The sequence below is a fragment of the Odocoileus virginianus genome, chromosome 17, assembly GCF_023699985.2.
Source record: "Odocoileus virginianus isolate 20LAN1187 ecotype Illinois chromosome 17, Ovbor_1.2, whole genome shotgun sequence".
NCBI lineage: Eukaryota > Metazoa > Chordata > Mammalia > Artiodactyla > Cervidae > Odocoileus > Odocoileus virginianus.
Window position 1 is genome coordinate 668,207 of NC_069690.1, and position 27,804 is coordinate 696,010.

General features: G+C 38.1%; 1 protein-coding gene across 3 annotated transcripts in view; it reads right to left on the reverse strand.

The window, feature by feature from the left end:
- The window catches only part of CA10 (carbonic anhydrase 10), a 791,040-nt gene that overhangs the window by 630,982 nt on the left and 132,254 nt on the right, over positions 1-27,804 (reverse strand). The window lies entirely within an intron of this gene.

Genomic DNA, 27,804 nt, shown 5'->3' on the forward strand with positions numbered 1-27,804 from the left:
AGCATTTCAGTAAAAATTGGAACTGAAAAAAATGATTTACACAGTCTTTTAAGGGTAGATCTTTGGTATTCTATAAGATAGAACTGAAGTTACCATTTGAGACTTCAGCTGCCTTACCTTGAAAATAATTCAATCAATATTGAAGTAGTGGTATAATAATGGAGCATAGGACTTGGGAGTTGAAAAATCCCACAGCCATGGCCAAGGTATCAACCTCTCACGGCCTTCTGTTTCTAGTCTATGAAGTACCATATATTCCTACCATATCATGTCATTATTCATGTCATTATTTTGAGAGAGTAAGATACCTGGCATGATATCTTGCTAACAGTGGACACTTCAGTCACCTTGAATCTAAATCTCCGAAGGGAAGCAAAAACACTGAGAATGAACCATTGAAATATGATCACAAATAGTCCTAAGAAACTTCTAACTCCTTATCCATGCGTTCAATTTTATATTCAAATATGAAAAAGCCATGTAGTTGAACAGAAAAGTGGATTTATTCTATAATTTATTGTATCACAATGTTACATGTGTATTTTCTCCCACATTTTATATGTATACTCTTAGACAGCAGACATTTTGTAAAGTCAAAAATTTTTACGTCAAGCAAAGACACCTGTTCAGTTCTGTAGAGTATACACCACTTTGTTGCAGAGTATACAGCCATGACTTATCCTTTACACCCTAAAATAGAGCCCACCAAGGACAGACAATAGGGTTTGGTGGCAGAGACCTCATCCAGTTGAGCAATAAATCCTAGCGGGCCCTCATGATTATGGGGCTGGGTCTTGGTCATAATTTTGATGTTATTTTCCTCTCCCAGAAATGCAAAAATGATTGTGGCCTTTAAAAACAGATTTAAGAGAATGCATTTATCTTGACATTATCAGTTTTTAAAGATCATGCAGTAGGGCCTATTGACCTTTCTCTCTTAATGATGAGTTGCAAAACTGCTTAATAACATTAATGGAATGAAGTGAAAAAGAGTGTGTACTACAGAGCAGTCTCTGTGGAAGGGAAGATGTGAGAAAGCGATGTTCAGAATGACAAAGAAAACTTGCTTTTTTTCCTATGGGAACTGAAGTCAGATGGAAGCAAATGGGTACAAACTGATACCATTTCTGTCTCTACTCCACATACACAGTTCTCAGATATAACTAGCAAAGAAAAATAAAATATTTGGCTTATAATTAGGTGTCTGACAATGACTCCAACTCTTGGAGATGAAAAGCATAAAGAAATTTGTTTAATTGTTCCCAATAATGTAAATTTCTATGCTTCTAAAAAGTATCTAATTTTTTTACCAGTTACCATAATATTTTGGAAATGGCAATGGAATTTGTCACTAATATTATGAAGCAGTGTGTGAAAATTACCTCCCTTCTCTGGTATTCTGTTTTACAAAATGTTTTTCTAAAAAAACCAAAGGTTTCTAATATCTTAAGGATTAAACACAAAAATAATTGTAAAGTTCTTTCACACAGTTCTTTGGTAATATCATGGATTCAATCATTGTTAGCATCTTTCCTCTCAGCCCCAAAATCCCACTTTGCACTAACTTGCTCAATCCATAAAATAAATGGTAGAACAAACTGATAAAGTTGAAAATATTAGAAATTAAGAATGTGAAATACCTTTGGAATCTTTGCAATATAACTGCTGTGAACACACTTTCAGTAAATACAAAGTTTTAACAGAAAGGAAGGAATTTAAAATTGTAAGCATTCTGAAAAATACAGGAGTCATCATGGAGACATTAAACATCTCCAATTTCATGCATGCAAATAAAATGGATTAAGTTAAAAGCACTGAGCAATTTGCCTTCAAACCCAACAGAGAGGTTATATCAACACACAAAATGAAATGCATAATTCTATGCCTACCCACTACCACTATAGCCCATTAAAGTGGATATGTGATTGTCTACTTCACCTAAACTATTGAAACGAACTGCAATAACTAGAAGGAACATGGGAACTAGCATTTCCATGGCAAGCAAAGGCTATCAAAATCATTGTATTTTTATTATTTTCACTTTGCAAGGCATCTTCTTGGAAGAGAAATTCCCTTTCAGTATCAGTCTGCTTGATAGCTTCCTGAAGAATTCTAATGCATAAGGTGTTACATCTTTTTTTTAACATGTTAGAAACACAATTTGTTGCTGTTGCTCAGTTGCTGTCATGTCCAACTCTTGCAACCCCATGAACTGCAGCACGCCAGGCTTCCTTGACCTTTACTGTCTCCCTGAGTTTGCTCAAATTCAAATCCATTGAGTCAGGGTTGCCTTCTAACCATCTCATTCTCTGTCACCCCATTTTCCTCTTGCCCTTAATTTTTCCCACCATCAGGGTCTTTCCAATGAGTTAACATTTCGCATCAGGTGGCCAAAGTATTGGAGTTTTAGCTTCAGCATCAGTTCTTCCAGTGAATATTCGAGGCTGATTTCGTTTAGGACTGACTGGTTTGATCTCCTTGCTGTCCAAGGGACCCTCAAGAGTTTTCTCCAGCACGATGGTTTAAAAGTGCGCTGCGATTCATGGGGTCGCAAAGAGTCGGACATGACTGAGTGACTGAACTGAACTGAAGTGACTAACACTATAATCCAGAAATAATACACACAACATGTGTGCCCAAGAAGAAATATAGAAGTTTTACTGTATATTGTTTGTAATACTGAAAAATTAGCGATAATTTAAACATTAATCAATAGTAAAATGGAAAATAAATTGTAGCAACTCCATATAATGGACCATTATTCTGCAGTTAAATGAACTAAAACCCAAAACATCTACCATATATAAACAAATATATAAATATAAACAAATCTTAGAAAATGCTGAATAAAAATAAAAGAAAACAAACAAGCTATAGAATATATGTATTATATGATGTCCTATAAATACCAATATGTCCCATCATACCAATACAGTTTAGGAGCATGCAAATATTGCTTTAAATTGTTTAATGTAAACATACATCAAAATACAGTAAAAGTATATAATAAAAAGCTTGCATGGAAATATAAAATTTTGGATAGTGGCTTGCTCTACGTTGGAAAGAAATGAAAAATGATTAAGGAGAGGTACACAGATGGTTCTAATTACAATTACAGCTTTATTGCTTAAAAGAGATGAAATAAATATGGCAGCATTTTCAGATGAATTTCCCCTTTCTATTCTCTGTTCTGTGGTACTGGGGCTTGAACTCTATATGTTGCATTTCCTGTCTGCTTTCTGCTGTCCTCATTCAAGGTTCTGCCAATGAAAAGCACTGGTGGGAAACTGGAATTTGAGAGGAAGGATGAAGGAGGGGCTCCCTTCCAGCTTCGGTGCTTTTCAACTTTACTGCAGCAGTAAAATGCAATTATGACTCTATTCTTCAGCCTTCCTACCAATCCCAGGACTGGCCTTGCAATGCCTCACCCTCTCAGTGGACTATCACCCCATCTCAGTCTCCAGCTGCAGAACTGCAAACACCTACCCTGCTGCCCCTGCCATGCTATCCTAATATCTGCTGTGCCACAGCTCCCTTGGTATTTTCAAGTGCTTATCGGGTCAAACACTTTTATTAACCCAAGAAACTATAAAGCTGTGTGTTCCCAAGGATTAGCCAGAGGAAATCACCTTCTCAGGAGTATGAGCACTAGCTTGTCATGTGATTACCTTAGAGATTTAAGTTATAGTCACTCAGGGCCCACTTTCCAATTCCCAAAATCTTTGTGGCCTCTTCCTTCCTGATCCCCAAGTTGCGAGAGTGGGAGCTGCTTTGTTTGTATTCTTTTAAAATTGCATCCAATTTCAAAAAACTGTGTGCTGGTTACCTTCTCTTTGAGATGCTGGCATGGTTTCTCCTTTTCTAACTGGACTCTGGCTGACTCAGCGACTTTAACCTAATGTCATTTTTCAGGATGAGAAAATTGAGTTTGAAGAGCAGAAATAACTTAATTTTTGCAAAAAGAAGGCATTTGTCATAGAAAGCACACTCTTCCAACAATAAAAACAAAACTACACACATGGACATCACTGAAACCAGACTGATTATACTCTTAGGAGCCAAAGATAGAGGAGCTTTATACGGTCAGCACAATGAGATCTGCAGTTGACTGTGGCTGAAATCATGAGCTCCTTACTGCAAAATTCAGATTAAAATTGAAGAAAATAGAGAAAACCACTAAGCCATTCAGGTATGACCTAAAAATATCCCATATGATTAAACAGTACAAGGGACAAATTTCAAGGGATTAGATCTGATAGACAGTTGACTGAAGAACTATGGATAGAGGTTCATAACACTGTATAGGAGGTGGTGACTCAAGACCATTCCCAAGAAAAAGAAATGCAAAAAGGTAGAACAGTTGTCCGAGGACGCCTTACAAATATCAGGGAAAAGAGGGGAAGCAAAAAGCAAAGGAGAAAAGATATACCCAATTGAATGCAGATTTCCAGAGAATAACAAGGAGAGATAAGAAGTCCTTCTTAAATGAGCAATGAAAAGAAATAGAGGAAAACAAAAGAAAGGGAAAGACTAGAGCTCTCTTCAGGAAAACTAGACACACCAAGGGAACATTTCATGCAAATATGGGAACATTAAAGGACAGAAACCTTAAGGACATAAAAGCAGAAGAGATTAAGAAGAGGTGGCAAAAATGCATAGAACGTTACAAAAAAGGTCTTAATGACTCAGATAACCATGACAGTTCGATCATTCACCTAAAGCTAAACATCCTGGAGTGTGAAGTTGAGTGGCCTTAGGAAACGCTACTATAAACAAAGCTAATGCAGGTGATAGAATTCCAGCTGAGCTATTTCAAATTCTAAAAGATGATGCTATTAAAGTGCTACACTCAATATTCCAGAAAATTTGGAAAACTCAGCCTTGGCCACAGGACTGGAAAAGGTCATTTTTCATTCCAATCCCAAAGAAGGAAAATGCCAAAGAATGCTCAAACTACTATATAATTTCACTCATTTCACATGCTAGCAATGTGAATGCTCAAAATCCTTCGAGCTAGGCTTTAACAGAATATAAACTGAGAACATCCAGAAGTAGAAGTTGGACTTAGAAAAGGCAGAGGAACCAGAGCTCAAATTGCCAGCCTCCATTGGATCATAGAGAAAGCAAGAGAATTCCAGAAAATACCATCTACTTCTACTTAAAAGACTAGACTTAAAGGCTTTGAGTATGTGGATCACAACAAATTGTGGAAAATTCTTAAAGAGATGGGAACACCAGACCACCTTACTTGCCTCCTGAGAAACCCATACACTGGTCAAGAAGCAACAGTTACAACTGGATATGGAACAATGGGCTGATTCAAAATTGGGACAGGAGTACATCAAGGCTGAATAGTGTCATCCTACTTCTTTAACTTTTATGCAGAATACATCACGTGAAATGCCAGGTTGGAAGAAACAAGCTAGAATCAAGATTGCTGGGAGAAATAACAATAACCTCAGATATGCAAACACTTCACTTTAATGGCAGAAAGTGAAGAAGAACTAAAGAGCCTGTTGATGAAAATGAAAAATGAGAGTAAAAAATCTGGATTAAAACTCAACATTCAAAAAACTAAGGCCATGGCACCTGGTCCCATCAAGGCACATAGATGGAGATAAAATGGAAACAGTGACAGAATTCATTTTCTTGGGCTCTAAAATCACTGTGGATGCTGAATGAAGTCATGAAATTAAAAACACTTGCCCTTGGAAGAAAAGCTATGACAAACCTAGATAGTGTATTAAAAAACAGAGACATCACTTTGCTGACAAGGTTCATGTAGTCAAATCTATTGTTTTTCAGGAGTCATTTACAGATGTGAGAAATGGACCATAAAGAAGACTGAGCACTGAAGAAATGATGTTTTCAAACTGTGGTTTGGAGAAGACTCTTGAGAGTCCCTTGGACAGCAAGATCAAATCCATCAATCCTGAATATTCATTGGAAGAACTGATGCTGAAACTGAGGCTCCAACACTTTGGCCACATGATGTGAAGAGCTGACTCATTAGAAAAGACCCTGATGCTGGAAAAAATTGAAGGCAACAGGATAAGGGGGTGATGAGAGAGTGGATGGGATCATCAACTCAATGGTCATCAGTTTGAGCAAACTCAGGGAGATAGTGAAGGACAGGGAAGCCTGGCCTGCTGCAGTGCATGAGGAAACAAAGAGTGGGACATGACTGAAAGAACAGCAACAACAAGGGAGAAACAGATGGTCTAGAACCCAGAACTCCTGATTGGAGATCCATCATCAAGCTTAAAACACTCTACTCATGACTAAGGAATCACATAACTGGAAAGGCCCTTGTTGATCGTATCACTTAGTGCAGGAATTGGCAGAACCTTTCACTATAGAAACAGGTATTGGTTGGGATCCGGCCTGTATGCCCTCAGGCCATAGTTTGACAATCCCACTCTACCAGTTTTCAAATGATGTTATGCACCAGAATCACTAGTTATTGTTGTTCAGTCACTCAGTCATGTCGGATGCTCTGTGATGCCATGGACAGCAGCACACCAGGCTTCCTTGTCCTTCACTGCTTTCCTGAATTTGCTCAAGCTCATGTCCATTGAACAGGTGATACCATTCAACCATCTAATACTCTGTTGACTCCTTCTTCTCCTGCCCTTAATTTTTGTCAGCATCAGGGTCTTTTCCAATGACTCAGCTCTTAGCATCAGGTGGCCAAAGTATTGGAGCTTCAGCTTCAGTATCTGTCCTTCCAATGAATATTCAGAATGGATTTCCTTTAGGATTGACTGGTTGGGTCTCCTTGCAGTCCAAGGGATTCTCAAGAGTCTTCTCCAGCATCCAAATTCAAAAGCATCAATTCTTTGGCACTCAGCCTGTCTTATACTACAACTTTCGCATCCATACATGACTACTGGAAAAACCATACCTTTGGTTAGATGGGCCTTTGCTGGCAGAGTGATGCCTGTGCTTTTTAATATGCTGTCTAGGTTTGTCATATTTTTCTTCCAAGGAATAAGTGACTTTTAATTTCATTCTGCAGTCACGATCTGCAGTGATTTTGGAGGCCAAGAGAATAAAACCAGTCACTGTTTGCACTGCTTTCCCAACTACTGGCCATGAAATGATGCCACCAGATGTCATGATCTCAGTTGTTTTTTCTTTGTTTGTTTGTTTAATCTTTCTGAAAATTTTAATTGGAGGCTAATTAGTTTATAATATTGTGGTGGTTTCTGCCATACATTCACACGAATCAGCCATAGGTGTACATATGTTCCCAACCCCGAACCCCACCTCCTACCTCCCTCCTCATCCCATCCCTCAGAGTCATCCCAGGGAACCAGCCCTGAACACTGGCTATCTCATGCACCAAACCTGGACTGGCGTTCTATTTCACATATGATAATGTACATGTTTCAAGGCTATTCTCTCAAACCATCCTACCCACACCTTCTCCCACAGAGTCCAAGTCTGTTCTTTACATCTGTGTCTCTTCTGCTGTCTCGCATATAGGATCATCATCTAAATTCCATATATATGGAATTCTAAATTCCATCTATATAAGTTAATATGCTGTATTGGTGTTTTTCTTTCTGACTTACTTTACTCTGTATAATACACTCCAGTTTCATCCACCTCATTAGAACGGATTCAAATGCATTTTTAATGACTGAGTAATATTCCACTGTGTATACGTACCACAGCTTTATTATCCATTTGTCTGCTAACGGACTTCTAGGTTGCTTCCATATCCTGGCATTATAAACAGTGCTGCAATGAACATTTGGGTACATGTGTCTCTTTAAATTCTGGTTTCCTTGGTGTGCATGCCTAGCAGTGGGATCTCTGGGTCGTATGGCAGTTCTATTTACAGTTTTTTAAGGACTCTCCACACTGTTCTCCATAGTGGTGGTACTAGTTTGCATTCACACCAACAGTGTAAGAGGGTTCCTTTTTCTCCGCACTGTCTCCAGCATTGTTTGTAGGCTTTTGGACAGCAGCCATTCTGACCAGCGTGAGATGGTACCTCATTTGCATTTCACTGATAATGACTGATGAGCATCTTTTCATGTGTTTGTTAGTCATCTGTATGTCTTCTTTGGAGAAAGAAAGACATTTGGAGAAATGTCAGTTTAGTTCTTGGGCCCATTGTTTGATTGAGTCACTTATGTTTCTGGAATTGAGCTGCAGAAGTTGTTTTTATATTTTTGAGATTAATTCTTTATCAGCTGCTTCACTTGCTATTATTTTCTTCCATATATGGCACTTATAATGTTGAGGTATGTTCCTTCTATGCCTGCTTTCTGAAGGCTTTTTATTGTAAATTGATGCTGAATTTTGTCACAGGCTTTCTCTATCTCAGTTTTTTTAATGTTGAGTTTTAACCCAGCTTTTTCACTCTCATCTTTCACCTCCATCAAAGGCTCTTTAGTTCCTCTTCACTTTCTGCCATTAAAGTAGTATCATCTCCATCTGAGCTTGCTGATATTTCTCTCAGAAATCTTGATTCCAGCTTGTGAGTCTTCCAGTCTGGCATTTCACATAATGTACTCTGCGTAAAAGTTAAATAAGCAGGTTGACAATATACGGCCTTGACGTACTCTTTTCCCAATTCTGAAACAGTTCATTGTTCCATGTCCAGTTCCAACTGTTGTTTCTTGACCTGCATACAAATTTCTTATACAGAATTACCAGAGAGTTTGCTATAAACACAGGTTTCAGGGCCCCACTCCCAGACATTCTGATTCCTCAGGTTTGGAAGCAGGAGAGTTTGTATTACCAACAAAGTTCCTAGGTAATCATAATGCTGCTGGTTCAGGGATTATACTTGGGGATCCACTGTTGTGATTCAACTTCTTTATTTTATAAATAACTTCTTTATTTTATACAGACTGATGCTGAAGCTGAAACTCCAATACTTTGGCCACCTGTTGTGAAGAACTGACTCATTGGAAAGACCCTAATGCTGGGAAAGATTGAAGACAGGAGGAGAAGGGGATGACAGAGGATTATACAGTTGGATGCCACCACCAACTTGATTGACATGAGTTTGAGAAGGCACCAGGAGTTGGTAATGGACAGGGAATCCTGGTGTGCTGTAGTACATGGGGTTGCAAAAGTCAGACATGACTGCATGACTGAACTGAACTGAACTGAAAGTGGGGGAAAACACTGGAAGGTAGGAATCACAACAACTTCTGATATTGTGTTCCCAACATCCAAAGTGGAAATAAGCAAGTGCATACAGAGAGTACACAGAGAATCAGGTAGAACCTATAGAAGGGTACAGTGTTGCTAGTAGAGCTAAATTAGCCCTTAAGTAAAGGTTATACCAAAAAGCCTGTATTGTCAAAGCTATGTTTTTTTCCAGAAGTCATATATGGATGTGAGATTTGGTCCATAAAGAAAACTGAGCACCAAAGAATTGATGCTTTTGAATTTTGGTGCTGGAGTAGACTCTTGAGAGCCTTTTGGACTGCAAGATAAAACCAGTCAATCCTAAAGGAAATCAACTCTGAATATTCATTGGAAGGACTGTTGCTGAAGTTGAACCTCCAATAATTTGGCCACCTGATGCAAAGAGTTGACTCACTGGAAAGGACCTTGATGCTTGGAAAGACTGAAGGCAGAAGGAGAAGTAAGCAGCAGAGAATGAGACAGACAACATTGACCGGCTCAATGGACATGAATTTGAGAAAACTCTGGGAGACAGTTGAGGACACAGGAGCCTGGTGTACAACGGTCTATGGAGTTGCAAAGAGTCAGACATGACTTAGTGAGAAAAAAAACTTCTACGGCAAGGATGCAAATGAATAAAAGATTGAAAGTAACTAACTGCATGCTGGAATAAAATCCAGCACTAGAAAGAGAATATTACAAAATCCAGAAACCAAAACTGTAAAAACTGTGGTTATTTGTCACCCATTCAAAATGGCAAGTCATAAAAGAAGTTGAAAAAAGAAAAAGAAAAAAAGACAACCTATACCCTCGAGAAAAATCAATCAATTAAATCTAGAAATACACAGAGAGTGAAGTTGGCAAGCAAAAAAAACAAAAAATTAAAGCAGCTATTATCATTATTTCCCATGTGCTCAATGGAGTAGAAGTAAAGACGAGCCTGACGAAAAGCGAAAGCTTTAAAAATAAAAGAAGTGCAATAGATACACACACACACACACAAAAAAAAAGTAACCCAAACACAACACTAAAGATAGTCATCAACCGCAAAAGAAGAGAACAAAAGAGAAAGGGAAGGAAAAAAGACCTACAAAAACAATTAAGAAAATTGCAGTAGAATATACATACTAATAATCATCTTAAATATAGATGAATTAAATGCTCCAACCTAAAGACATAGATTGGCTGAATAGATAATAAAATAAGACCCATATATATGCTGTCTACAAGAGATCCACTTCAGACCTAGGGATGCATATAAACTGAAAGGGAGAGGATGGAAAAAGATACTCCATGCAAAGAAAAATCAAAAGAAAGCTGGAGTAGCAACATTCATATCAGATAAAATAGACTTTAAATAAAGACTGTTATAAGAGACAAAGAAGGAGACTACATAGTGATCAAAGGATCAGTTAAAGAGGATGATATAACAATTGTAGATATACATGTGCCCAACAAAGGAAAACCTCAGTATATAAGGCAAATGGTAACAGCCATATAATGGGAAATTGGCAGCAACAATAATGGGGGGGTACTTTAACATGGGGGACTTTAACACTTTAACACTACATTTACGCCACTGGAAAGAAATGACACATTAGACCAAATAGACTTAATTGATATTTTTGGACATTCCATCTGAAAGCAGCAGAATACACTTTTTTCTCAAGTACACATGGAACATCCTTCAGGATAGATCACATCTTGGGCAAGACACCAAGCATCTGTGAATTTAAGAAAATCAAAACCATATCAAACATCTTTTCTGATCACATCACTATGAAATTAGAAATCAATTACAGGTGAAGTAAGTCAGAAATAAAAACACCATTACAGTATATTAACACATATATAGATGGAATTTAGAAAGATGGTAACGATGATCCTATATGTGAGACAGCAAGAGAGACACAGATGTAAAGAATAGACTTTTGGACCCTGTGGGAGAAGGCAAGGGTAGAGTGATTTGAGAGAATAGCATTGAAACATGCATATTACCATATGTGAAACAGATCACCAGTCCAGGTTCAATGCATGAGACAGGGTGCTCAGGGCTGGTGCACTGGGATGACCCTGAGGGATGGGATGGGGATGGAGGTGGCTGGGGGATTCAGGATGTGGGACACATGTACACCCATGGCTGATTCATGTCAATGTATGGCAAAATCCACTACAATACTGTAAAGTAATTAGCCTCCAAATAAAATAAATTAATTACTTTTAAAAAAGAAATCAATTACAGGAAAAAAAAGTGTAAAAAAACATAATAATAAGGAGGCTAAGCAGTATGCTACTAAACAACCAGCTGGTTCCTGATTAAATCAAAGAGGAAACCACAAAACACCTAGAGGCAAATGACAACAAAAATACAATGATAAAAACATTGGATTCAGAAAAACCAATTGTAGGAGGGAAGTTTACAGCAACAGAATCTCACCTCAGGAAACAAAAATAATAATTTTAAATAAACAACTAACCTTACTCCTAAAGCAATTAAATAAAAAAGAATAAGACCCAAAGTTAGTAGAATGAAAGAAATCATACAGTTCAGAACAAAAATAAATGAAACAGAGGTGAAGAAAACAATAGCAAAGATCAATGAAACTAAAAGTTGAATCTTTGAGAAGACTAAAAAAAGATAAGAAATACAGATAAACCTTTAGCCAGACATATCAAGAAAAAAGAGGGAGAGGACTGAAATCAGTAAAATTAGAAATGAAAAAGAATTACAACTGACACCACAGAAATAAAAAGGATCATAAGAGGCTACCACTGTTACTGAATCCAAGCTGTCTGCTTGCCGCATGATAGGCCAATTAACCAAAAGAAGAGGTGTTGAGGAAAGGAATATGACTTATTCAGAAAGCCAGATGACCAAGAAAATGGAAGAATAATGTCTCAAAATAATCTTGTCTGGGTCTGGATGCCAGGTTCTTTTATAGGACAGAGAGAGGGAGAATTTGAAGAAGTAAAGACCATTAGTTTGCAAATATCTCCTACAATGGCCAACCTCAAGTAAAGGGTATCTTAATCTCTTCAAGCAGAGGGTCAGGGTCCCCTGAGGCAGGTCATTATGCATGATTATATTCACAAAAGCAAAGAAAAATAAAAGTTAAATGCAAAGAAACAGATCAATCATTGAGTCAGAATTCATTCTTCCCTACAACACTACAAGCAACTGTGTGCCCAAAAAATGGACAATCTAGAAGAAATGAAAGTGAAAGTGAAGTCGCTCAGTCATGTCCGACTCTTTGCAACCCCATGGACTGTAGCCTACCAGGCTCCTCTGTCCATGAAATTTTCCAGGCAAGAGTACTGAAGTGGGTTGCCGTATCCTTCTCCAGGGGACCTTCCCAACCTAGGGATCGAACCCAGGTCTCCCACATTGCAGGCAGACGCTTTACTGTCTGAGTCACCAGGGAAGCCCATGAAGATAGAAAATATGAACAGACCAGTCACAGGCACTGAAATTGAATCTGTGATTAAAAGTCTCCCAACAAACAAAAGTCCAGGACCAGATGGCTTCACATATGAATTCTGTGAAACATTTTGAAAGAGTTCTGAAATTCTTTCAAAAAACTGCTAAGTAAGGAGTACTTCCAAGCACATTCTATGAAGCCACCACCAACCTGATACAAAAGCAGCCAAAGATATCACAAAAAAAAAGAAAGAAAGGAAGAAAGCAAATTATAGGCCAATATCACATTTGTCAAGATCTGTAGAATTATAAATTTATAGTTAGAGAATTTAATATAAATTATAACTCAATAAAATGTATTTCAAAAAGACTAGGAAATTTCCACATTCTGAAATTTCATACAGGATCTAGAAAAATACTTAATACATACTTTGTTTTCTGATAGTCCTCCTATTAAAATTAAACGTGTATTTCTAACATAAAAGTAATATATGTTAATTACTAAAAATAGAAAATGCAGGGAGCAGTCTCTCAGAGCTATCTGAGATGCTGCTTCCAGGGCTACAGTCCTCATTTTGACCCAAATAAAACTTAACTCCCCCCCCAAAAAAAAAAAAAAAAAAGAAAATGCAGAAATGTACAAAAGAGAAAATATCCTACTACATAGAGATACATTTTTTTTTTGCTGGTTTTCCTTTTTACATAGTTTCTTATATAGTTATGAGAGAACTTTTAAAAAGTTAAATCATACTATAAAGCTAATTTAATATCTTGCTTTTGTTATTAAACCTATAAAGTTAAAACAATATTATATGGTATATCTTTTGCTGGTCATACTTGAAAATATCTACTTCTAGGTACTGTAAAATAAATTTGTCTCTTGAACTTAAAAATAAGATATAATTAGAAAATATGCTTTGGGAATTCCCTGGCTGTCCAGTGGTTAATAATTTACTTTCCAGTGCAGGGTGCACAGGTTCAATTCCTGACCAGGGAACGAATATCCCACATGCCTTACATCTAAAACACCAAATATCAAAACATCAAAAAGAAGTAATATTGTAAAAATTTTAAAAAGACATTGAAAAAATAAATAAAATATCCTTTATGGTGAAAAACTACTGTATTAGTAAAATGGAAGCCTGACTTTACACATGGACATAACCAGATGGTCAATACCAAAACGAGATTCATATACTCCTTGTAGCAAAACTGAATGTGGAACTAACCGTGGCTCAGATCATAAACTCCTTATGGCCAAATTCAGACTTAAATTGAAGAAAGTAGGGAAAACCAGTAGACCATTCAGGTATGACCTAAATCAAATCCTTTATGATTATACAGTGGAACTGACAAATAGATTCAAGGGATTAGATCTGATAAGAGTGCCTGATGATCTATGGATGGAGATTTAGAACATTATATGGAGGCAGTGATCAAGACCATCCCCAAGAAAAATAAAAGCAAAAAGGCCAAATGGGTGTCTGAGGAGACCTTACAAATAGCTGAGAAAAGAAGAGAAGTTAAAGGCAATGGAGAAAATTTAAGAAAGATATACCCATTTGAATACAGAATTCCAAAGAATAGCAAGGAGAGATAAGAAAGCCTTCCTCAATGAACAATGCAAAGAAAGAGAGGAAAACAAAAGAATGGCAAAGACTAGACTTCTCTTCAAGAAAATTAGAGATACCAAGGGAACATTCCATGCAAAGGCAGGCACAGTCAAGGACTAAAATGTTATGGACCTAACAGAAGGCAAGAATACACAGAAGAACTTTACAATAAAGGTCTTAATGACCAGGTAACCACGAAGGTGAGATCACTCACCTAGAGCCAGTCATCCTGGAGTTCAAAGTCAGGGGAGCTTTTGGAAGCATCAATATGAGCAAAGCTAGTGGAGGTAATTGAATTCCAGCTGAGCTATTTCAAAACTAAAAGAAGACACTTTCAAAGTGCTGCACTAAATATGCCAGGAAATTTGGAAAACTCAGCAGCGGGCCACAGGACTACAAAAGGTCAGTTTTCATTCCAATCCCAAAGAAAGGCAATGTCAAAGAATGTTCAAAATACTGCATAATTACCCTTATCTCACATGCTAGGAAAGTAACACTTAAAATTCTCCAAGTCAGGCTTCAACAGTATGTGAAGTGAGAAATTTCAGATGTTCAAGCTGAACTTAGAAAAGGCAGAAGAACCAGAGATCAAGTTGGCAACATCCATTGGATCATGGAAAAAACAAGACAGCTGTAGAAAAAACATCTACTTCTGATTTATTGACTACACCAAAGACTTTGACTATGTGGATCTCAACAAACAGGAAAATTCTTCAGAAGATGGGAATACCAGACAACCTCACCTGCCTCCTGAGAAATCTGCTTGCAGGTCAAGAAGCAACAGTTAGAACCAGACATGGAACAATGGACTGGTTCCTAATTGGGAAAGGAGTACGTCAAGACTATATATTGCTACCCTACTTATTTAACTTATATGCAGAGTACATCATGAGAAATGCTGGACTGGATGAAGGACAAGCTGGATTCAAGATCACCAGGAGAAATATCAATAACCTCAGATATGGAGTTAACACATCCTTATGACAGAATGTGAAAGGAATTAAAGAGCCTCTTGATGAAAGATGAAAATGAAAGAGGAGACTGAAAAAGCTGGCTTAAAACTCAACATTCAGAAAACTAAGATCATGACATCTGGTCCCGTCACTTCAAGGAAAATAGGGTAACAATGGAGACAGTGACAGACTTTATTTTCTTTGGCTCCAAAATCACTGCAGATGGTGACTGCAGCCATGAAACTGAAAAACACTTTCTCCTTGGAAGAAAAGCTATAACAAACCTAAACAGCATATTAAAAAATAGAGACATAACTTTGCTATCTGTCTAGTCAAAGCAATGGTTTTTCCAGTAGTCATGTATGGATGTGACAGTTGGACCATAAAGAAAGCTGTGTGCCAAAGAATTGATGATTTCAAACTGTGGTGATGGAGATGTCTCTTGAGAGTTCCCCAAAAGGCCAAATGGTTGTCTGAGGAGGCCTTACAAATAGCCATGAGTAGAAAAGAAGTGAAAGGCAAAAGAGAAAAGACATACCCATTTAAATGCAGAATTCCAAAGAATACCAAGGATAGATAAGAAAGCCTTCCTCAGTGATGAATGCAAATAAATAGAGGAAAAAATAGAATGGGAAAGACTAGAGGACTCTTCAAGAAAATTGGAGACACCAAGGGAATATTTCATGCAAAAATGGGCACAATAAAGGACAGAAATAGTATGGACCTAACAGAAGCAGAAGATATTAAGATGTGGCAAGAATACCTGGAAGAACTATACAAATAGATGTTCATGACCAAGATATCCACGATGGTGTGATCACTCACCTACAACCAGACATCCCGGAATTCGAAGTCAAGTGGGCCTGGGAAGGAGAATTGGAAGTTAAAGCTGGATTTAGACAAGGCAGAGGAACCAGAGATCAAACTGCCAACATCTGTTGGATTATCAAAAATGCAAGAGAGTTCTAGAAAAACACGTACTTCTGTTTTATTGAGTACACCAAAGCCTTTAATTATGTGGACCACAACAAACTGGAAAATTCTTAAAGAAATGGGAATACCAGACCACCTGACCTGCCTTTTGAGAAATCTGCATGCAGGTCAGGAAGCAAGAGTTAGAACTGGACATGGAACAACAGACTGGTTCCAAATACGGAAAGGAGTACGTCAAGATTGTATGCTGTCACCCTGCTTAGTTGAACTCATATGCAGAGTACATCAAGTTCTGGGCTGGATGAAGCACAAGCTGAAATCAAGACTCCCAGGAGAAATATCTATAACCTCAGAAACACAGATGACACCACCCTTTTGACGGAAAGCAAAGAAGAACTATGGAGCCTCTTGATGAAAGTGAAAGAGGAGAGTGAAAAAGTTGGCTTAAAACTCAACATTCATAAAACTAAGGTCATGCATCAGGTCATGCCATGGCATCACTTCATGGCAAATAGATCAGGAAACAGTGAAAAGAGTGACAGACTTTATTTTTGGGGGCTCCAAAATCACTGCAGATGGTGACTGCCGCCATGAAATTAAAAGACGCTTGCTCCTTGGAAGAAAAGTTATGACCAACCTAGACAACATATTAAAAAGCAGAGACATTACTTTGCCGACAAAGGTCCATCTAGTCAAAGCTATGGTTTTTCCAGTAGTCATGTATGGATGTAAGAGTTGGACTATAAAGAAAGCTGAGCACCGAAGAATTGATGCTTTTGAACTATGGTGTTGAGAAGATGCTTGAACATCCCTTGGACTGCAAGGAGATCCAATCAGTCCATCCTAAAGAAATCAGTCCTGAATATTCATTGGAAGGACTGATGCTGAAGGTTAAACTCCAATACTTTGGCCACCTGATGCAAAGAACTGACTCATTTGAAAAGACCCTGATGGTGGGAAAGATTGAAGGTGGGAGGAGAAGGGATGAGATGGTTGGGTGGCATTACCAACTCAATGGACATGAGTTTGAGTAAACTTCAAGAGTTGGTGATGGACAGGGAGGCCTGGTGTGATGCAGTCCATGGGGTCACAAAGAGTTGGTCATGACTGAGCGACTGAACTGAACTGAACATTTACAAAGTTCATTTTCATATGAACATTTGGAATCATGCCTGGCACAAATTAAGCATAATCTAAATGTTTGTTAAAACAGACAAATGCTCATACAGTCCTATTACTAATAAGTTGTCCTAGTAGGTGAAATGTCTTCCACCACTGCCCATCTCTAAAAATGTTGGCTTTTCTCAGATTTTACTCTTCTATTTCTGAGCTATATTTTCTTTTAGGTAGTCCCATTCACTCAATGGCTTCAAGTATCATTTGTTGTCAGGACAAAACCATATATATTTCCCAGAGCTCTCTTGCCAACATGCTGCCTCCTCTTTAATGTTTCACAGCATGTCAAAATTAACATGGCTAAAACAGAATACTGGACTCGCCAAACTCCCCATCTGCATCTCCCACAGTTTACCAATTCATATAAAGTCTCCACCACTCACCAAGTTGCTCAAACTCCACATATAAGATTCATTCTTTATTACTCTCTTTCTGTTCAATACTTCAGTGTGACCCGTGCACACTACCTCCAAAAAATCTCCAGAATCAGTACACTTACCTCCATCTTCTCTCTTGAGTCTCCAATTCTAGCCACCATTATTTCTCACCTACACTTCTATAAGCATTTTCCAATTGCTTTCCCTAGATTCACTTTTCCCTTTTCTCTAAGCTATTCTCTCCAAAACAGCTAAAATGATCATTTTTAAAAATGTGTATCATGCATGCAACAACTCTGTTTAATAACCCTGCTTGCTTAGTATCGAATAAGATTTAAATCTCAATTCCTGAAATGTCTTACAAGCCCCTTATTCCCAGTTTCTAATTCTTTTTACATGTTGCTAGATACTTCAATCATTTCCCTGGATTTCTCTGCAACCCACTCACATTCCAATTTCTTCCTATCTCAAGGACTTCTAATTTTTGTGCTCCATCTTGTTTTAACCTTCTTATTTTGCTCCTCTGTTGGCCAGACTCTACTTACTCTTTAAGGCCCACCTCAAATGACATTTGCCCAATAAGCCCTTCTCATTCATATTAACTTCAGGGATTTTGCCATACCTTATAAATAAATATCTTAATTGTGTGTTTACTTGGTTGATATTTGCCTCCTGCACTAGACTGTAAGTTCTGAGAAGGAAAGACCATATTTGTGTGTTTAATATATACATGCAGCCCCTATCCAGTGCCTGAATTGAAATATATTTTTTGACAGAAAGAAAGGAAAGGAGGAAGGAAGGAAAGAAGGGAGGGAAAGAGAGAGAGGCAAGCATTCACCAGTACTGATCAATATTCATTGATTTGCTTCCCTGAACTGGCAAGTCATTAAAATAATAAGGGAGTTGGGGAGAAAGTGCTAGTTTGGTGGGAAAAGATGATTTATTACAGTATTGGTTCATTATCATTCAGGGCATACATATTTACTCTGTCTTCTACCATACTTTCCAGATATTAGAATACAATTACAGAAAATATAGTAGAAAGGAAATAAATATATAACAACTCTGATGGACTGTTTCCTGCCAGATGGCTCTGTCCATGAGATTCTCCAGGCAAGAATACTGGAGTGGGTTGACATTTCCTTCCCCAGGGGGTCTTCCTGACCCAGGGATTAAACCCACATCTCCTGTGCCTGGGTCCAGAAACAGAAGCTGACCAAAACTAAGGTGATTTCAGAACCACAAAGCTAATGCAGAGATAAAAAATAAAAAAGGCAATCCTGCAGAGGAAAGAAATAAAATCATATATACCATTCCATAAAGACTTTTTTTTTTTTTTTTTTTTTTTACTTTGGAGACAGACCTTGCCTTTTTATCTTGTACTCATGTACCTTGAAGAGAAAATGGTCTATCAACATTCTCCATTTTTAACCCTCTCATTCAAGAGACTTTTCATAGAAAATGGCAAGCATAACTGCAGAAGAACCCACATCAGTTACCAGTTACTAAACAATTAAGTTCTTCATTTAAAACTTAAACAGACATCCACAGACATTTGAAAAAAATCAGCAGCAAGAAAGAGAAGAACCAAGATTAACAGGTAGACAGCACTGAAAACAAAACTTTAAAAAAATCAATTAGTATCCTTAGAGAGATTTAAGAAGATAATGTGCCTATTAAAAAAAATACACATAAAAGTATAAAGCAAAAACCAAAAATAGTTTTAGAAAACAAAATGTGATTATTAATTTTAAAAATTTAATAAATATGTAAAAGAATGGAAGTTGCTGAAGGCCAAAGTAGAAATAGGAAAGATAAGTAAAAGAAATCTCCTAGAACTTAATACAGAAGAAGAGAATGAAATTATAAGAGCAAAGAAAGGAAATAGAAACTGTGGATTGAAAGAAAAGAAGGTTATAAGATAATAAAAAAAATAATAAAGGGAACTTCCCTAAAATAAGAAGTGATTTGAATATTAGTTCTTGTCAATAGGATTCTTATTTTTTGTCAGACATTGTTCCTGGTATTCATAGATCAGTGAGCAAAACAGAAAAAAAAACAAAACAAAACAAACAAAAAAAACTCTGCCCTGTGGGAACTTGCACTTCAGCATGTTGAGCATAAATAATGAAGAAAAAAAAATGTAAACATTAAGATACATCCCATAACATTTCTGAACTTCAAGGATAATGATAGTGTTTTTAAAGCTAGTAGGAGTCTGAGCTAGTGTTGTTACATTTATTTATGTGTGAAATCATGAGACTTCTCATCTTGGATACTATTTACCAGCTGACAATAGAGTAATACATAGAAAATCTGAACAAAGGTAATTTTGAAACTAGAATTTTATCACTGAACAATCATTCATGTGTAAGGACAAAAGAAAGATCTTTAATTTAATATCTGAAGACCCAAATAATTGATCACCCATATACCCTTTCTATAGAAAACAAAAAATAAAAGATAAAATAAAATAAGTAAAACTTAAATATATGGAGTTCAGGGAATTATAAAGTGAATTCAAAATTATAACACAATTTCTGTATGAAAAAGTAGAAAACTGACATAGCTTGACATATTATATAATGCATATAACAATATGACATATTATATATTTTCATACTGAAGAGATACAGGTATAATTTCTTCTGAAACTACATATGAAGTAATATTTTCCCAGGAAAAACAAACCCAAGAAAGGTAAGGTCTAGTTAGAAAACATTCTAAAATCTGGCATAATTCTGGGCAACTGTGATGGTGTTAGAAAGATCATTCTGGAGAAAAATATTCAAAAGGAAAAAAAAAGTCAACTCTTCAGGAATAAGGCAGACAGCCTGAAATAAAATATCCTAATGTTTATAACTGATATTAGCTGTATCCTGTGAATCACCTGTGCTCAAAAGATGAGGAGGCAAGGTTGTTCAAAAGCTTAGAAAGTGAGTCCATAACTGAGAAGTAGCTGGAACCAGTGTCACAGATTTTGGAGTTGTTCACATAAAACAGGTAGCTGCTGAGGCTGCGAGAAGATCTGAGATGACAAAGAAAGATGGTCTGAAGCACAATTCATGGAAGTGACGTGAGGAAGATAAGGCACAAAAGGCTACAAAGCCCTTAGATCTAGAAACTGTACGTCTAGAAATGTGTACTTTTCCAGAAGGAAGAGGGGGTGTCTGAAAGGAGAATCATTGATGATCAGACATTGATACTTGGCACAAATGGGTGACCCAACTCTGTTAATGATGTCAGAAGACAGTTTGTGGGGAAACTTGGAGTTGGAATCTAAGAAATTGTCACAGCTGCCATAGTGGCCAGTCCATGGAGTGGATTGTGGGGAGAAAGCCTTTGCCATCACATAGGGACCCTGCAACACAGGTTGGGGTCCGAGGGGGAGAGCTGACTCTTTCCTACGACCAAAGTTTCCAAGTAAGAACATCCTTTGCTGGATACTTACTACATAAAAGCTTTTGTCATTTTTACAATGCTATAGAATATTACATTTTATGACAGCCCACATTTTATAGCACTCCCTGTTTTGCCAGTATAAGAAGTAGGGTTCCTGGTTGGAAGTTATGGTCCTGCTGCTTTTGATTATCTACCATCTGACAAAAGATATAAACTGAGGGTGTAAAAAAAAAGAAAAAACCCTGCTGTGGATTCTGTAAGCAATCATATTATCACATAACAACTCAATGAACAGTGTTTACTGTTACAAGCACCTCACCAAGCAGCTTTTCAATAAAGCTCTATCTATGACTTGTGAAGGCAAAGTAGGCATGTCTTTCACATGGGAGGCTTAGCCAGGAGGAGAAAAGAGTGCATGTTCAGCTAGCTGGGAAGCCAGGGGATAATGAGGACAGTGTTATGAACATTAAGTGCTGGGAGCCATTATGGGAGATCCCACCCATGATGAGGTCATGAAGAAAATACCTGACAGGCAAGGCCGTCCAGGACCCCATCCATGACTGACGAGGTCATGAGGAAAAAACCTGACATGCAAGGCTGTTCAGGATTTAAGGGGCCCTCCAGGTTGGCCTCGGCCTCTACCCCACCCTGTATCCTGCCCCCCCACCCAATTCTGCTGTTGGTCTTGTTTGCCCTGTTGCAGATTCTTGTGTTGCCTGCTGAGAGCTCTCCTGCTCCTCTTTCACTGAATAAAGACCAACTTAAAACCCTAATTAATAAATCTCCTGGACGCTGGTACCCTATGAAGGGGCCAGGGATGAAAGAAATGCTTCCATTCAAACCCTTTTGCTGGCATTCTGGCTTGTTTGATAAATGTGTACTCTCATTGCAAAAAATGCTCATGATTGTTCTAAACATCCTAAGCACAGTACGCTAACAAAAGAAACTATAAGCATAGGCCCCTCTGCGGGGTGAGAAAAGCTCCACAAATAATAGTCACAAATGTGCCTAATAGAAAATAGTTTAGATACAGATTAGCTGGTGACTTCTTGCAGGTAGTTAGTTAACTTTTAGACTAAGAGCCTTTTTTGTGCTATATCTGCTGTTTTTGCAATCCTTCGCATTTCTGTTCTGTAAAAATGTAATCCTATCTAGTTCCCATAGAGATGATGCCTATTAGAAAGAAAATAGATTAATCACAAGAAAAGCAGGGTCCGCTACTGAAGCTGCTTAAGTCACACCAGGTGCAAGGCATAAAATGTTAGCAGGCCTGAAGGCCAAATGATAAGAAAGACTCTTGTGAATGAAAAGTATGTGGGTGACATCCTGTTTCTGTTGAAGGTCAAGTTGCTGTAATGTTTTTAGATGACCTGTGTGTAAGCAATATGCACTTCCCCAAAAAAGATGTTCTTAAGGGTATAAAGGGGCCATGCAAAAATAAACTTCAGACTTAGCCCCCGAGTTTTGTCTCACTGTGTCTCTCTCTCGCCAACGCCGTTCATCCTGAGGGTGCCCCTGGATCCTGCTGGGGCTAGACCCCAACAATTAAGGAAATTATTTTCACTTAGAAAAGCCATGAGTTTCATGGCCAAAATGCAGCCTTGAATTCTGCTTCTGGGTTGCCCAGCCCTGCTTTGGGGTTCAGTGAATGTAAAGTTCCAGAACCTAAAGCTGTATACAGAAGCATACCTAAAGTTTTTGACTCTAGGGCAGATCATTTTTTAATACCCATTCCAACAGTGATTTTTAGTAGTAACCACACAACAGTCATTAATCATTTTCTTTAAAATTGAAAATTTTCAGTGGTTCAGGCATTATTCAGATTCAATAAAATATTTTATGGATGAACTGAAAATTACACTGAACAAAAACATTGCACCTTGCAGTTCACATTTTGCCTCCGTGTTTTAAATTTTTAAGTACAAACAAACACTTCAAATAATCACATAGAATGACTGAGGTAATTCAAGTCCTGTTTCTTTGTGCTTACAATAACAGTGTTATTGCTTATTTTCAATTAACTGTTTAAATTCAAGAATATGCAGTACTACACATTGGACTATGGGGACTGTTCTACAGTTAATCCTACTAATCAAGAGCACTTAAGACATCCTCATGGAACATGTGTATTTGAGGCTAACTGAATAATGCTAATTAAGGAATAAGTAGTAAAAAAAGTTGCTAATTTGAAGACTACACATATTTTCTTTAAACGCAACAAAAAACATAGGAATTATTTGGCTCTTAGACCAATAAAACACTTTTGACAGGGGAGAGTTATTTCCTGGCTGGCATTTTTTAGAATCCCAGCATATGGTGATAATAAAAAGCAGATCAAAATTTTGGTGGGTTTCCTCATTATTATTAAATTCTCCACAGACAGTGTACTTCCTGGCTGCCTACACTCACTGTGGACCATCGCCACTGTTCTTCCCTTTATATACCTCTGAGTGAATAGGTTCTGAAGGTCCCAAAGTATTTCCCAAGAGGTCGTTTGGCTAGGGCCACCTGTGTTGATTGGGATTAGTGTAGCACCAGGAAAGCCATGTACCTCTGAGAAGACATGGAGCAGAAGCCAATCCAATAGGAGGAGTCAGTATTGGATGACTGCAACCTGACACCAAGAAACCTTCTCACAGCTTTTATGGATACTTGTACTCAAGTTGCATCCTTGTGTACAATGTGCTATTGTTAACATATCTTAAAAAGATTTACAGTTCTTCCCTGGATTTGGATTATTAGGAACTCAGAGTGGTAGTACAACTGAGAAGACTCCTCCTTCCTTGCAATCACAAATAACAATACAAAATTATTACAATGAAACTACTAATATTGTTGTTTAGTCGCTAAGTCATGTCCAACTCTTGGCAACCCCATGGACTGCAGCCCAACAGGCTCCTCTGTCCATGGGATTTCCCAGGCAAGAATACTGGAGTGGGTTGACATTTCCTTCTCCAGAGGACCTTCCAGACCCAGGGATCCAACCTGTGTCTCCTACTTGGTAGGCAGACTCTTCACCACTGAGCCACCTGGAAAGCCCCAAAATACTAATACATTTGTAGATTTTTCAGAGCATATAAAGCATATTTATTTCTAATACACAATTTTATTTTTACAAAAATATTTGAAGACTGAAGTTTTATTGTCCTTATTTTACAAGTGTGTAAACAGAGGTTCTGAGAAATTAGGTGATTTCCAAACATCGTAAAGTTGGTATGTAATGGAGTGAGACAGAAAACAATCTTCTGTGTGAAGTGTATTTTCTACTACACAGTTTTGAAGTATGGTGATAATAGGAAATGTCATAGATGAAATGATAAAGAGAAGTGCTTATTGCTTCAAGAAGTTTACAAACTCTTGTTTACTAGTAGGTCAGATTCCATTATGTTTAATCCAGCAGCAATGCCCTTTTCCATTTCGTTAACATAACAGATTCCTACATATCTGTGGGGAGAGAGCAAATTAGCCAAGATGGCATGTTCAGGCTCTCTCACTGCACATTTTGTAAATAATGATCATGTAACAGCTGAGACCATTTATAGCACTCTACATTCGAGTCATGAGGTGCTTGCTTGGTCACGGGATACGGTGTGCAGTACGTCTGTGTGAGCCCCACCTAGAAAGCAGAGGCATTTACTGTGTGTCAAGACTCTGTCCATTGGGTCAACCATGAGAAAAGAGAATATAGCGTGTCTGCTGCACCAGCCAGGAAAGAATAAACACTTCTGCATTTCCTACAGCTCCTGGAGTCTTCTTCCAAATGCTTAGTTCATGCCTTTCCTACCCTGGCTTCAGTGAACAGCGTGAACAGCAAGACAACTGGTGTCAGAAACAGGATCAGTGATACAACATATTTTTAATATCTACTTCAAAAGAAGTCTTCATCTGCAAAGCCTTTTCTGACCCCAAAGGCAGAGACAGTTGCTTTCTCCTTTGTCTCATCACTCTAGTCTCACATTCCTTACTAGGGTAAACTGTAATCCTTAATTGGCATGTCTGGCCCTAAACTTGTCTCTGAGTTCCTTAAGATCAGGAGTATTAGTTTGTTCTTATTCGTATCTCCAGTGTCAAGCAAGGTGTATGTTTCCTATTAGGCTCAGAGTAAATTTTAATCTCTACACATTCCAATTTTGAGGGAAAACATAACTACAGGTATTTATAATTGAGGGTTAGTCAGTGTAACATCACCCTCCTATACTAAGGAGAATGTACCCATTAAATTCTATTTGCTTTCTTTAAAGATTAGGGATCAGAAATGTAGAGAAACACTTTATATCATTGACTCCATTCCAAACACTTGATTTTGAGAATATAATAGAAGTATCCTGTGAATTAGATCAATATTCTATTTTTCAATGCTGCTAAGATTATTATTTTTTTGTTTGTTTTAATGCTGCTAAGTTTTATTGTCCTTATTTTACAAGTGAGTAAAGAGAGACTTGAGAAATGAGGTGATTTTCAAGCATCATACAGTTGTTACATGATGGAGCAAGAGGCAAAATATATACCTCCAAACCAATCTTATATCACATTAGCAAACTCTCAGAGACAAAGCCAGAATGGGTCCTTGAAAATCATGCAGCTCAATACTCTGATTTTACACATAGAAAAATGAAGATTGTGAAGTAATAAGTGACTTGCCTGAGATTTCATGTTTGGTTAGTGGAGGAATCAAGACAGTGAGAACTTTATAATACTCCTTGCTGTTTTCAAAACACAAAGAATGAAGAAAATTGGTAATGACAGAAGCAAACTCCACAGACAATACACAGGTGTCCTGACCCACAACAATGTTCAAGGAAATTCAACAGATAATATAAGAACCTACACAGTAAGGATTGAGGTCATCCAGTAGCAGAGGGTTATTCCCTTGACCAAGCAATATGGAAGAGAATTTAAAATGAAATTCTATACTCAAACAAAAAGGTCTGTATATATGTTTTTTAAGCAAAGAAATCGATATCACAAAGTGAGTCATTAGGAGGGGCTTGATTTTAGAACATCCAATCTTCAGAATTATAAGGTAATAAACTTGTTTTGTATCAGTGTTTGTGTTAATTTGTTACAGCAGCCACATGAAACTAATACAGTGATTTTATGCAGCACTCAATTATCCTGCATTGAAGGATGCTGGAGAGTAGGTAAGCTTAGGGGTTGTGGGATCTTCTTCTTTTCAAAGGGAGATTGAATGAGGATTGAGGTGACTTGCAGTGAATTCCTTGAGGAGAGAAAACCTATGTCCTAAGTGAAATTTGACACCAACGTCAGTAGATCCTGTAAACTCTAAAAGTGGACCAGGAGGTACAAAGGATAGGGTAAAGCAAACACTGAGCCTGAGCTATCGGACAAAAGACACCGTGCCAAACATGACAGCAAAGAACTTGGAGGGGAGAGGCATCAGAGGCCAGGGTCTGAGAGCAGAGGCTGAAAGGACCAGGGAGATAAGGCAAAGGAAACGATTGGAAAAGCAATTTGAAGAAAAACCTGGTGAGTCCCCTAGAGCTGTCCTCAAGATGGAGCCTCTGCATATCCTCTCCCACCCACCTCACTTCTTATTTCCTCTCTCTCCACAGTGGAGAACAGCTCCACTCTCCAACAGGTTGCCCAAGTCAGAAACGTGGGAGCCATATATAAAATCCCTCACTTTTCCTCTCACCTTACATTTGTAAGAAATCTTGGAATGCTGGCTGAGAAATCCGAGGTGGCATCAGGGAAGCTAGCTTTGGTTTTCTTCTGAGGATACTCTTCATGCTTACTCCTAGAAAGGAAAGTTATGACCAACCTAGACAGTATATTAAAAAGCAGAGACATTACTTTGTCAACAAAGGTCTGTTGAGTCAAGGCTATGGTTTTTCCAGTGGTCATGTATGAATGTGAGATTTGGACTATAAGGAAAGCTGAGCGCTGAAGAATTGATACTTTTGAACTGTGGTGTTGGAGAAGACTCTTGAGAGTCCCTTGGACTGCAAGGAGATCCAACCAGTCCATCTTAAAGGAAATCAGTCCTGAATATTCATTGGAAGGACTGAGGCTGAAGCTGAAACTCCAATACTTTGGCCACCTGACGTGAAGAGCTGACTTATTTGAAAAGACCCTGATGCTGGGAGGGATTGGTGGCAGGAGAAGGGGATGACAGAGGATGAGATGGTTGGATGGCATCACTGACTCAATGGACATGAGTTTGGGTAAAACTCCGGGTGTTGGTGATGGACAGGGAGGCATGGCATGCTGCGGTTCATGGGGTCGTAAAGAGTCGGGCACAACTGAGTGACTGAACTGAACTTCATGTAAAGGCAAAAAACTAATATCCAATCCAAAGACTATTATTTCCCTCTTCTCAAGTTAAATATATTTAGGCTAGAACAATGTCTGTGCATCTTCAAATGCCATACTGGAAGTGATTTGGGTTGAACATTTTAGCTGCTGCTGCTGCTGCTAAGTTGATTCAGTCGTGTCCGACTCTGTGAGACCCCATAGACAGCAGCCCACCAGGCTCCACTGTCCCTGGGATTCTCCAGGCAAGAACACTGGAGTGGGCTGCCATTTCCTTCTCCAATGCATGAGAGTGAAAAGTGAAAGTGAAGTTGCTCAGTCGAGTCTGACTCTTAGCGACCGCACACACTGCAGCCCACCAGGCTCCTCCATCCATGGGATTTTCCAGGCAAGAGTACTGGAGTGGGGTGCCATTGCCTGCTCCAGAACATTTCAGCGGCCTTCCATAATTTTCCACTGAATGAAGGAATGAAGGGAACAGTTTACTATACTGAGGTACTTGGGGC